Here is a 14,170-nt window from a genome sequence, read left to right as displayed (position 1 = left end):
GGGTGGCGTGGGCGGTGGCCCCCTGTGCCCTGCGTCCGGGCCCACAGGCCCTTCCCGGCGGGCGAGCGGCACCTGGGGCCCAGCGCCCCTGTCCCGGACACCTGCGCACCCTCAGCCCTGGGCCCCCCTCGCACCTGAGGGGTCCCCTCCGTGCAGTGGCCCCGGCAGCTGGGCCCAGGGCCCGGCCGCCCCTGCTCCTGGGCTGCCGTCCCCTCAGACTCCCTCCACGCGGCTGCTCGACTGCATCTTCCAAACCAGCACGTTGCTCTCATGAAAGGAAACGGGATCTACCTGTTGGGTGGGCAGCCAGTGTCCTCCTGCCTTTCCAGCTGCTGGGGAGGGAGCTCCCGACTGCTGAGCTCGCCCTGCTTCGGGGGACAGAAAGCGGCCTCGGCTGACCCGGGACAGAGGACACCAGGCCACGCGGCTCCCACGGGTTTCAGGCTCCAGCATTCAGTCGGTGTGACCTTGGACCCCGCCCGGGCCTTGCCTAGGTGGGTGCGCGCCCCTTGACCCCAAGGGGAGCAGCGGGCCCGGCTGCAGGAATGCCACCTGGGCCTAAGCCACGGCCTGTGTGGCAGGTGGGAAAGAGGCCAGGGTGACGGGGCTCATGGGGAGCCCAGGTGAAGGCACCCTGAGCCTGAGGCTGGCAGTGCTGCGGCCACCTAGTAACAGTGCCACCTTGAGGGCCCGAGGACCCTGCCCCCCCCCCCAGGACTCCCCCCCACTCACCTGGGTGTGCAGCACAATGTGAAAGCTGGAGGCCTCTCCCCAGATGCTGTGCAAGCGGCCGCATCGATGCCTCGTGTCGCTGACTGGGGACCAAAGGCGCCAAGGCTCCCCTCGGAGTGGCCGCGCACGTGTTCCTTCCTGAGGCTTCCCAGTGAAGGACAGGAGGCTGGAAGTTAATTGCCTCTCGCTTTCACTCCGGGTTCCCCCTCAGTTCTAATTAGCCATAAACGAGCTTGGCTCACCTCAACCTGAGTTGTAAGAGGGCTTTCTTGTCTGGGTTGCTCGGTGTAGCCACGCAAGAATGAGGAGAGTGTTTCAAGGTAGACTTATAAATCGGGGGTCTTGAATTACACCAAAGTTCAATAAAAGGTAGAGGCTTGTAGCTGCCCGTAGTGGAAAACCTAGAGGTGAAGTCCCAGAGTATGAGGAATTAAATGCGCCATACAGGAAATGCACGGTTTATCTGCTAGGCTTCCAGATGACAGGCCCCACGCCTCCAATATGTCAATGACCGCCTGTGAGCCTCAGCAGTCGGAGCAGCAGTTCTGACCTTTGACCTCTCCAAGGTCCCTGCCTTAAATTAAGAGCAGTCTGCAGAAATCTTTCAGAATGTGCTTGGGATGCAGCAGCAGCAGCAAGTGGGTAAAAAACCCTAGTGGCTTCTGTCCTTGCCCAGTGCTCACCAGGAGTGACCAAGAGCAGGCGAGAAGACTTGTTTGTCCGCAGATGGCTGAGGGTCCATACAGCCCATGTGGAAGGAATCCTAGACTCCTACAGAGACTAGGGAAATCTGAGTGAAATGGAAGGAATCCTGGAAAATGTGCTTCTATGAGAAACAAGTTCATGATGACTGTACAAAAATGGAAGTGCTTCTTTCTAGTTTGAGAGAGATGATTAGGCAGCTCTAACAGAAATCCCAAACCTTCCTGCAAAAGGGCCAAAGCTGTGATCTGATTTAGGCAGTCCAGAAATCTCCAATGACCAAGAAATGAGTTGAGCTATCCTAAGTAGGAGTGGCTCCAGCAGGAGCCCTGGGGGTGGGGCTCTCATACAACAGCCAGATCCCGTCTAGGAGGAGTCAGTGTGTGGACTTGGGGGGAGACTACCAGGACCCAGAGGTGGGAAGGTGCAGCCAGGTCCCTACAGGCAAGGAATCTTCTCCAGGATCTGTGAAATAGGGGTTCCCGTGGCTTAGGCAAGAAGACTGTGGCCCTCAGAGGTGTTCCTTAGTTGCCTTGCAGATGGCTGTCCAGAGTTAGCCCAGGAGCAAGCTCAATTCATACTGAGGATGAAGGATCGACTGTGGTTTGCCATGAAATGTGGTTCCAAAGGACCTCACGCTGACTGTGCAGAAGAGAACTACAGCTCTGGGTCCTCAGCCTACTGTTGCTCCAGGAAAATATCCTCTTTCACTTGTTACCACGCCAGCTCTGCAAATAGTTGGTGGAAAAACATAGAAGATACGTTCAGACCAGACTGAAAGGATGGGTATTTGAGGGTCTTGGTCACTGGACTTCTGTTGGAGAAGGCTGTCTGGTAAACGTGCCCTCTGTGACTTTCATGGCTCCACTCTCCACAAGGTTTGTTCAAGGTGATGATGCTTTGAGGCAGGTGCTTCATGACTTAGAATACCAAGCTTTTTCATGCTCCATACACACTAACAGTCCACTTTTGCAGACTCCCCTAGGAGAAGCATCATCATCATCCCTGGAGCAGGGGAGCCTCTCCCTTGCTTCATGCAGTACAGCAAGTGGCTGAGGATGGGGTGGAGAGAGGCAGGTGGATTAAAGTATATAACATCTCAAGTGTATAGTGCTACTCAGTTCCTCAAGTCCTTGTATGCCACTCTTAACTCCTTTCCTACTATGGATAAATCATTTCTGGCCCCAGCAAAGTAGTAGAAGCGGAAGATACCACATGAAAAGAAAACTACAAATCAATATTTTTATAAATATAGATGCAAAAATCAACTAAATATGCAAACTGAATCCAACAATATGCATAAAGGATTATTCATCATGACCAAATGAGATTTATCCCAGGAATGCAAGGTTGGTTTAACATTCAAAAATTAATGTGACACAGCATATCAATAATATATCATACAATAAGACATAAAGACAACATGACTATCTCACCAGATGCAGAAAGAAACACTTGACAAAAACCAATGCACTTTCATGAAAAAACACACAATGAGGGATGCCTGGGTGGCTCATTGGTTGAGCGTCTGCCTTTGGCTCATGATGTGGTCCCATAGTCCAGGATCAAATCCTACACTGGGCTCCCTGAGAGGGGCCTGCTTCTCCCTCTGCCTGTGTCTCTGCCTCTCTCTGTGTGTCTCTCATGAATGAATGGATAAAAATCTTTAAACACACACACACACACAATGAAGTAGGAATAAAGGAGAACTTTCTCAATCTGCTAAAGGGCATCTATGACTCACCAATTGCTAATGTCATATTTAATGGTGAAATATTGAAAGATTTTGTCCTGAGATCAGAACAAGGTAATGAGGCCAACTTTCACTACTTCTATGCAACATCATACTGAAGGTTCTAGCCAGAGCAATTTGGCAAAAACAAAACAAAAAACAAACAAAAAACAAAACAAAATACCATAGCAACAACAACAAAAACCCAATAATAAAAGGCATCTGATGAGAAAGGACTAAGTAAAAACATCTCTATTTGTAGATGGCATGATCTTATACATAGAAACCCCTTAAGTATCAATATATATATATATATATATATATATATATATATATATATATATGAGCTAAAAAATGAGTATAAAAGGTTACAGAAGACAAGATCAATGGTACAAGTCAGTTGTGTTTCCAAACACTAACAATGAATAAGCCAAAAGTGAAATTATGACATCAATTCCATATATAATAGCACCCAAAAAATTAAAAGACTTAGGAATAAATTTAACCAAAGAAGTTCAATATCTGTACTCTGAAAACCATAACCATTGCTTAAAGAAATCAAAGAAGACCTTGATAAATAGAAAGATCCCACATTCATGGGATCACTGGAACATGTTATATTGATAAGATGTCAGTACTCCTCAAACGTATCAGAATCTATCAGAATCCCAGCTACCTTCTTTGTAGGAATTGATGACCAGATCCTAAAATGCCATGAAAACTCAAGGAACCCAGAATAGCCAAAACAATGTTGAAAGGAGAACAAAGTTGGAGGACTCACCCTACACAATTTCAAAACCTACTATGAAGCTACAGTAGTCAAGACAGTGTGGTAAGAGCCACAGGGACAGGCATACACATCAATGGAATAGAATTGAAAGTCCAGAAATAAACCTATGCAGTTGTGGAGAATTGATTCTTTTTAAAGATTTATTTTTTAAAGTAATCTCTGCACTTCTTGTGGGGCTCAAACTCAGAACCCTGAGATCAAGAGTTGCATGCTTCAGAGACAGAGCGAGCCAGGCACCCCTGGTCAATTGATTTTTGACAAGGGTACCAAGATAATGCAATGGGGAAAAAATAATCTCTTCGACAAATGGTGCTGGAACAACTAGATAGCCACATATAAAAGAATGAACTTGAACCACTACCTCATACCATACACAAAAATCAACAATTAATCAAAATAGATCAGAGGCCTAAATGTAAGGACTAAAACTATTAAACTCTTAGAAGGTTTTTAAGATATGACACCAAAAGCACAGGCAACAAAAGTGGAATACATCTGACTTCATCAGAATTAAAAACTTTTGCACATCAAAGGACCCTATCAGGAAAATGAGTAGATACACCACAGAATGGCACAAAATATTTTCAAATCATATATCTGTTGAGAGTTTGGGATCCAGAATTTATAAAGTATTCATATAATTTATTTTTTTTAAGATTTTATTTATTTATGAGAGACACAGAAAGGCAGAGACACAGGCAGAAGGAGAAGCAGGCTCCATGCAGGGACCCTGATGCGGGACTCGATCCTGGGACTCCAGGATCACGCCCTGAGCCAATGTCAGGCGCTAAACTGCTGAGCCACCCAGGGATAACCCCCCTTTTTAAAAAGATTTTATTTATTTATTCATTCATTCATTCATTCATTCATTCATTTATGAGAGACACACAGAGAGGCAGAGTCACAGGCAGAGGGAGAAGCAAGTATTTGTATAATTTAACAATAAAATGACAACCCATTTAAAAAAGAGACAAAGGATCCAGACATTTCTCCAAAGAAAATATACAAATAGTCAGCAAGCACGTGAAGATCCTCAACGTCATTAGTCATCAAGAAATGCAAATCAAAACTCATGAGATCCACTTCACACTTAGGAGGATAGTTACCATTTAAAAATGGAAAATAATAAGTGTCGGTGAGGATATAGAGAAATTGGGACCCTCATACATCAGCTGGTGGGAATGTATAATGTGGAGATCAGTTTGGCTCTTCCTCAAAGGGTTAAAGATAGAGTTACTGTAAGACCCACTTTCAGATACCCAAGAATTCGAAACAATGTTTATACCAAAATTGGTAGTTGTATGTGTGGACGTTCATCGCAGCATTGTTCATATTAGCTAAAAGCAACAACCCAAATGTCCACTAATTAATGTGTGGATTAATAATCAAAGTGGTATGTCCATTCAGCAGAGTATTCAGCTGTAGAAATGAATGAGGTGATGATACAATGCTTGGATACATATGCTTGGATCTTGGAAACTTACACTAAGTGAAAGGTGGGAGGAGAGCGATCTCACTGAGAAGGCCTAGTTAATCCCACTATTCTCTTTCCTTCAGTCTTTTGATTCTGGACGCACAGCTCATGCTGGGAACCTCTGAGTGATGTGCTAGGTCATATCTGTGAATGCCCAGCGTTGCCTCAACACCCTTTCTTGGAGAAATTGGTACATAGGCTTATGGATGAGTTGTGTACCTGCCTACCCCCTTCCCTGTAGCTAAGGTTGACTGGCCCAGGAATGAACACCTGGTGTAGGAGAAACAAATCACAATTTGGGCAGATCCACTTAAGTTCTCCAAACTCCACAACATTGGGGCTTGGAGGAACTTGGTGTGATAATTCACAGGGACTGGCTGCTTTTATGAGGCCGAGTCTGAAGGCATCCTCTGGTGCAATGGTAGGGTGACCACCTCCTTCTAGTTTGCCTGAGACTTTCCTCGTTTTAACACTGATAGACTTGCATCACAAGAACCCCCACAGTTCCAGGCAAACTGAGCAGTTTGTCACCCTAGAAAGGGGCCATTCTGGAACAAGTATACGTATTTGTGCAGAAGGAGGCAAGGGAAGCAGACATATGTAAGCAGGGATGCAAAACTACAGAGCCAAACCTAGAATCAGTGGGAGCTGCTGCCTTGATTCCTGATGACTCTCCAGTTCCTTCCTCTACCCGCCTGTTCACCCATGTAGTGGACCAAAGGTTATTATTTTTTTTTTAATTAATTTTTATTGGTGTTCAATTTACCAACATACAGAAAAACACCCAGTGCTCATCCCGTCAAGTGTCCACCTCAGTGCCCGTCACCCATTCCCCTCCAACACCCGCCCTCCTCCCCCTCCACCACCCCTAGTTCGTTTCCCCGAGTTAGGAGTCTTTATGTTCTGTCTCCCTTCCTGATATTTCCCAACATTTCTTCTCCCTTCCTTTATATTCCCTTTCACTATTATTCATATTCCCCAAATGAATGAGAACATACACTGTTTGTCCTTCTCCGACTGACTTATTTCACTCAGCATAATACCCTCCAGTTCCATCCACGTTGAAGCAAATGGTGGGTATTTGTCGTTTCTAATGGCTGAGTAATATTCCATTGTATACATAAACCACATCTTCTTTATCCATTCATCTTTCGATGGACACCGAGGCTCCTTCCACAGTTTGGCTATTGTGGCCATTGCTGATAGAAACATCGGGGTGCAGGTGTCCCGACGTTTCATTGCATCTGAATCTTTGGGGTAAATCCCCAACAGTGCAATTGCTGGGTCGTAGGGCAGGTCTATTTTTAACTCTTTGAGGAACCTCCACACAGTTTTCCAGAGTGGCTGCACCAGTTCACATTCCCACCAACAGTGTAAGAGGGTTCCCTTTTCTCCGCATCCTCTCCAACATTTGTTGTTTCCTGCCTTGTTAATTTTCCCCATTCTCACTGGTGTGAGGTGGTATCTCATTGTGGTTTTGATTTGTATTTCCCTGATGGCAAGTGATGCAGAGCATTTTCTCATGTGCTTGTTGGCCATGTCCATGTCTTCCTCTGTGAGATTTCTCTTCATGTCTTTTGCCCATTTCATGATTGGATTGTTTGTTTCTTTGGTGTTGAGTTTAATAAGTTCTTTATAGATTTTGGAAACTAGCCCTTTATCTGATACGTCATTTGCAAATATCTTCTCCCATTCTGTAGGTTGTCTTTTAGTTTTGTTGACTGTATCCTTTGCTGTGCAAAAGCTTCTTATCTTGATGAAGTCCCAATAGTTCATTTTTGCTTTTGTTTCTTTTGCCTTTGTGGATGTATCTTGCAAGAAATTACTGTGGCCAAGTTCAAAAAGGGTGTTGCCTGTGTTCTCCTCTAGGATTTTGATGGACTCTTGTCTCACATTTAGATCTCTCATCCATTTTGAGTTTATCTTTGTGTATGGTGAAAGAGAGTGGTCCAGTTTCATTCTTCTGCATGTGGATGTCCAATTTTCCCAGCACCATTTATTGAAGAGACTGTCTTTCTTCCAATGGATAGTCTTTCCTCCTTTATCGAATATTAGATGACCATACATTTCAGGGTCCATTTCTGGGTTCTCTATTCTGTTCCATTGATCTATGTGTCTGTTTTTGTGCCAGTACCACACTGTCTTGATGACCACAGCTTTGTAGTACAACCTGAAATCTGGCATTGTGATGCCCCCAGCTATCGTTTTCTTTTTTAAAATTCCCCTGGCTATACGGGGTCTTTTCTGATTCCACACAAATCTTAAAATAATTTGTTCTAACTCTCTGAAGAAAGTCCATGGTATTTTGATAGGGATTGCATTAAACGTGTAAATTGCCCTGGGTAACATTGACATTTTTACAATATTAATTCTGCCAATCCATGAGCATGGAATATTTTTCCATCTCTTTGTGTCTTCCTCAATTTCTTTCAGAAGTGTTCTATAGTTTTTAGGGTATAGATCTTTTACCTCTTTGGTTAGGTTTATTCCTAGGTATCTTATGCTTTTGGGTGCAATTGTAAATGGGATTGAGTCCTTAATTTCTCTTTCTTCAGTCTCATTGTTAGTGTATAGAAATGCCATTGATTTCTGGGCATTGATTTTGTATCCTGCCACGCTACCAAATTGCTGTATGAGTTCTAGCAATCTTGGGGTGGAGGCTTTTGGGTTTTCTATGTAGAGTATCATGTCATCGGCGAAGAGGGAGAGTTTGACTTCTTCTTTGCCAATTTGAATGCCTTTAATGTCTTTTTGTTGTCTGATTGCTGAGGCGAGGACTTCCAGTACCATGTTGAATAGCAGTGGTGAGAGTGGACATCCCTGTCTTGTTCCTGATCTTAGGGGAAAGGCTCCCAGTGCTTCCCCATTGAGAATGATATTTGCTGTGGGCTTTTCGTAGATGGCTTTTAAGATATCGAGGAAAGTTCCCTCTATCCCAACACTCTGAAGGGTTTTGATCAGGAATGGATGCTGTATTTTGTCAAATGCTTTCTCTGCATCTAATGAGAGGATCATATGGTTCTTGGTTTTTCTCTTGCTGATATGATGAATCACATTGATGGTTTTACGAGTGTTGAACCAGCCTTGTGTCCCAGGGATAAATCCTACTTGGTCATGGTGAATAATTTTCTTAATGTGTTGTTGGATCCTATTGGCTAGTATCTTGTTGAGAATTTTTGCATCCATGTTCATCAGGGATATTGGTCTGTAATTCTCCTTTTTGGTGGGGTCTTTGTCTGGTTTCGGAATTAAGGTGATGCTGGCCTCGTAGAACGAATTTGGAAGTACTCCATCTCTTTCTATCTTTCCAAACAGCTTTAGTAGAATAGGTATGATTTCTTCTTTAAACGTTTGATAGAATTCCCCTGGGAAGCCATCTGGCCCTGGACTCTTGTGTCTTGGGAGGTTTTTGATGACTGCTTCAATTTCCTTCCTGGTTATTGGCCTGTTCAGGTTTTCTATTTCTTCCTGCTCCAGTTTTGGTAGTTTGTGGCTTTCCAGGAATGCGTCCATTTCTTCTAGATTTCCTAATTTATTGGCGTACAGCTGTTCATAATATGTTTTTAAAATCGTTTGTATTTCCTTGGTGTTGGTAGTGATCTCTCCTTTCTCATTCATGATTTTATTAATTTGAGTCTTCTCTCTCTTCTTTTTAATAAGGTTGGCTAATGGTTTATCTATCTTATTAATTCTTTCAAAGAACCAACTCCTGGTTCTGTTGATCTGTTCCACAGTTCTTTTGGTCTCGATATCATTGAGTTCTGCTCGAATTTTAATTAACTGTCTTCTTCTGCTGGGGGTGGGGTCTATTTGTTGCTTTTTCTCTAGTTCCTTTATGTGTAAGGTGAGCTTTTGAATTTGAGATCTTTCCAGTTTTTGAATGGATGCTTGTATTGCGATGTATTTCCCCCTCAGTACTGCTTTTGCTGCATCCCAAAGATTTTGAACGGTTGTATCTTCATTCTCATTAGTTTCCATGAATCTTTTTAATTCTTCCTTAATTTCCTGGTTGACCTTTTCATCTTTTAGCAGGATGGTCCTTAACCTCCACGTGTTTGTGGTCCTTCCATACTTCTTGTCGTGATTAAGTTCTAATTTCAAGGCATTATGGTCTGAGAATATACAGGGGACTATCCCGATCTTTTGGTATTGGTTCAGACCCGATTTGTGACCCAGTATGTGGTCTATTCTGGAGAAAGTTCCATGTGCACTTGAGAAGAATGTGTATTCAGTTGAGCTTGGATGTAAAGTTCTGTAGATGTCTGTGAAATCCATCTGGTCCAGTGTATCATTTAAAGCTTTCGTTTCTTTGGAGATGTTGTGCTTAGAAGACCTATCCAGGGTAGAAAGAGCTAGATTGAAGTCACCAAGTATAAGTGTATTATTATCAAGGTATTTCTTCAGTTTGGTTATTAATTGGTTTAAATATTTGGCAGCTCCCACATTCGGGGCATATATATTGAGGATTGTTAAGTCCTCTTGTTGGATAGATCCTTTGAGTATGAGATAGTGTCCCTCTTCATCTCTCACTATAGTCTTTGGGGTAAATTTTAATTTATCTGATATAAGGATGGCAACCCCTGCTTTCTTTTGAGGACCATTTGAATGGTAAATGGTTCTCCAACCTCTTATTTTCAGGTTGTAGGTGTCCTTCTGTCTAAAATGAGTCTCTTGTAGACAGCAAATAGATGGGTCCTGCTTTTTTATCCAGTCTGAAACCCTGCGCCTTTTGATGGGGTCATTAAGCCCGTTCACGTTCAGAGTTACTACTGATAGATATGAGTTTAGTGTCATCATATTTATTCAGTCCTTGTTTTTGTGGATTGTTCCACTGAACTTCTTCTTAAAGGGGAATTTTAAGAGTCCCCCTTAAAATTTCTTGCAGAGCTGGTTTGGAGGTTACATATTCTTTCAGTTGCTGTCTGTCTTGGAAGCTCTTTATCTCTCCTTCCATTTTGAATGAAAGCCTTGCTGGATATAGTATTCTTGGTTGCATGTTCTTTTCATTTAGGACCCTGAATATATCCTGCCAGCCCTTTCTGGCCTGCCAGGTCTCTGTGGAGAGGTCTGCTGTTACCCTAATATTCCTCCCCATAAAAGTCAGGGACTTTTTTTCTCTTGCTGCTTTAAGGATTTTCTCCTTATCTTTGGAATTTGCAAGCTTCACTATTAAATGTCGAGGTGTTGAACGGTTTTTGTTGATTTTAGGGGGGGATCTCTCTATTTCCTGGATCTGAATGCCTGTTTCCCTTCCCAGATTCGGAAAGTTTTCAGCTATGATTTGTTCAAATACATATTCTGGCCCTCTGTCCCTTTCGGCGCCCTCAGGAACCCCAATTAAACGTAGGTTTTTCTTCCTCAGGCTGTCATTTATTTCCCTTAATCTATCCTCATGGTCTTTTAATTGCTTGTCTCTTTTTTCCTCAGTTTCCCTCTTTGCCATCAACTTGTCTTCTATGTCACTCACTCGTTCTTCCACCTCGTCAAGCCTCGTCGTTAGGACTTCTAGCTTGGATTGCATCTCATTTAATTGATTTTTAATTTCTGTCTGATTGGATCTAAATTCTGCAGTCATGAAGTCTCTTGAGTCCTTTATGGTTTTTTCTAGAGCCACCAGTAGCTGTAAAATAGTGCTTCTGAATTGGCTTTCTGACATTGAATTGTAATCCATATTTTGTAACTCTGTGGGAGAGTGGGCTGTTTCTGATTCTTTTTTTTTGAGGTGAGGTTTTCCTTCTAGTCATTTTGCTCAGTGCAAAGTGGCCAAAAACAAGTTGTATTGGGAAAAGGAGAAAAAGAGAGAGAAGGAAAGAAAAGAGAAAAAGAAAAAAGAGAAAGAGGAAAAAAAAAGGGGGGGAAAAGAGAAGAAAAAGAAAGAAAAAGAAAGAAAGGAGATAAAAGAAAAAAAAGGGGGGGTGGGGCGGGGTAAGCAATCAGAAATCAAGAAGAAAGAAAGAAAAAAAAAAAAAGCACAAAACAAAACAAACAAATAAAAAAAAAACACACAAAAAAAAACCAAAAACAAAAACAAAAAAAAACCAAAAGCAAAAACCACGGGGAGTATCTTCCGATTCTGTGTACTTTAAGTCCCTTGACTTCCCTTGGAACTGGTCCGTGTCGCTGGTCTTCTGGGGGAGGGGCCTGCTGTGCTGACTCTCCGGTGTTAGCACTTGGGGGAGCTGCTCTGCCCCTGCCTGGTGCAGGGCTCAGTGGGGGTTGTTCACCCCGTGAGGCCCCGGGAGGAAGCCACAGTGGCGGGGGCAGCTCTGGGACCCTGGGGTCAGCTCCCGCAGTAGCTCCGGGTCTCTCCGGCTGCAGGGCCTGGGGGCTCCCGGGCGGGGCCGCTGATCTGCTCAGTTCCAGGCAGGAGCGTCCTCGCTGTCCTGGGCCCTCCCGGCCTCTGCCTGTCCCGCGGGGAGGCCGGATCCTGGGCTGTGTCCCGGCGCCCTATGCTCCGGGGCCTGCGCTGTTGGATTCGCGCTCCCGCCCCGTAGCCCCCTCCGCGGAGCCGCCGCCCGAGCCCCTCCGAGCTGTTCCCGGAGCCGCGCCGCCCCCTCCGCGGAGCTTCTTCCTCCGCCCGAGCCGCCGCCGCCGAGCTGTTCCCGGAGCCGCGCAGCCCCCTCCGCGGAGCCGCCGCCCGAGCCCCTCCGAGCTGCTCCGGGTCCCGCCGAGCGCTGCAGCCCTTAGGGAGCTCGGCGCACTCTCCGGGGCGCAGTTCCTCTGTTACTGTCCCAGGGAGCCCGAGGGCATCCCCGCCTTTCTGGGGATCCTGCTCCAATTCCCCGGGAGGCCTTTCCGCGGGGAAGGTCGGTGCAGCTCCTGCTCCTCCGGGACGGGGCTCTCCTGTCCTGGGGACACTCGCCCCGGCCTCAGCCCGGCTCCTCGGGGCCCCTCCCCCTTGGAGGCCTTTTGTTTCTTTATTTCTTTTTCCCCGTCTTCCTACCTTGATAGAAGCGCGGACTCTTCTCACTGTAGCGTTCCAGCTGGTCTCTCTTTAAATCTCAGGCCGAATTCGTAGGTTTTCAGGATGATTGGATGGTTTTCTAGGTAATTTGTTGAGGACAAGTGACCTGGAGACCCTACTCCTCCGCCATCTTCTGGACCAAAGGTTATTGAACACTCACCTTGTTTTAGGCGATTTGGCAAGAACATAGATGACCTTGAGGTCTGGGTTTACTTCCCATTCCTTGGATTTTCCAAGGTACCCAAAACTGTTTCAATAAGCTCCGTTTTATGTTCAGCAGATCTCTATTCCTTGCAACCAAACTATCCTTAACATACTCGCCCACGAAAATGTTGGAGGGGACAAGGAAGAGGGAAGGAAGAGGGGGTTTGAGCCTAAAAACTCCACAACTCTGCATCAGTGCATAAAGGACTCTCCTGTTTATGGTCTATGTCAGCCTGTGTCCTTGTGTGGGATCAGGTCTGGGGACAGTGACATCCATAGATCTTAATGGCTGGGAACAGGAAGACTAAACAGACATTTTAGACATGTAACTTGGATGAAGAAAACTTCCATTGTTTTCTAAAAGGTCTCCAATGAATTCTGGATGTTCTCACTAGGCCAGTGGCTTTCAGATGTTTTTTTACTTCTATCCAATGAAAGATGTACAGCAAATAGGGTAGATATCACCATGGATTACTCTGTAGCAATGAAAGCGATGGGCCAGAGTGTGGATAGTGTCTTTTCAGTTTAATTTTATATCAATAAAAACACGAACCCAGAGTAAAGAATATTTTACAAAAACATACAGAAAACGAAAATAGAAGATACATTTAACTCATTATAATGGTTGCCATTGGGGTCAGGGAGGTGAATTGAAAGTGGCGGATGGAGGATTAAGGGAAACAAGGGATGGAACTTCTGACTATTGAGAAGATCTGAAATAAACTAATTAGTGTAATTGCGATTTTTTAAAAATACATTTTACCCTGCAACCCAGCACACAAATGCATATGTTTAGCTGTAATGAATATTTCACAAATCATTATTTACCTTCACTATGTTCCGTGTTCTCCAGTTTTGTCTTATTTGATTTTTTTAAAACACTAATCACAACCCACTCCTTTGTTTTCACGTCTTCCTAACGTGATAGGACCTGTAGTTGGAGAACTGTATCGCACCTCAGTGAGAACACCTGCTGGGCAGCTGTTCTGTGTGACAGTCTGTGTGACAAAGACTCCAAAACCCCTTAAGCACCGATGTTTTTGCAAGGAGAGGAAACAGTTTGCCGCTCTTTCATTTCATACAGATACATCCGGGGTTCATTTCTATTTCTGATTGAAGTCCAGAACTACAGTGTGTTAGGCAAAAAGTGGTCTCACAGGGTCGCCTGGGTGGCTCAGCCCAGGGCGTGATCCTGGGGACCCGGGATCAAGTCCCACGTCGGGCTCCCTGCATGGAGCCTGCTTCTCTCCCTGTGTCTCTGTCTCTGTCTCTGTCTCTGTTTCTCATGAATAAATAAATAAAATCTGAAAAAAAAAAAAAGAAAAGTGGTCTCCTAAAGGCGTCCATGTCCTAATCTTAGGAAGCTTGGAATTTGTTACCTTCCATGGCAGAGGAGAATTAAATTTGCAGATAGCCTGAAGGTTGTCCAGAGCTGACGTTAAAATTGGGAGACTAGCCTGGATGATCTCATTGGGCCCAGCGGAGTCACAGGGATCCTTAAAAGTGGAAAGGGGAGACATAACGATGCAATGTGAGCAGGACTGCGCTTCCTTTTGCTGCATTTGAAGATGG

This window comes from Vulpes vulpes, chromosome 14 (assembly GCF_048418805.1).
Source record: "Vulpes vulpes isolate BD-2025 chromosome 14, VulVul3, whole genome shotgun sequence".
Lineage (NCBI taxonomy): Eukaryota > Metazoa > Chordata > Mammalia > Carnivora > Canidae > Vulpes > Vulpes vulpes.
Note: the sequence above shows the minus strand (reverse complement) of the source record.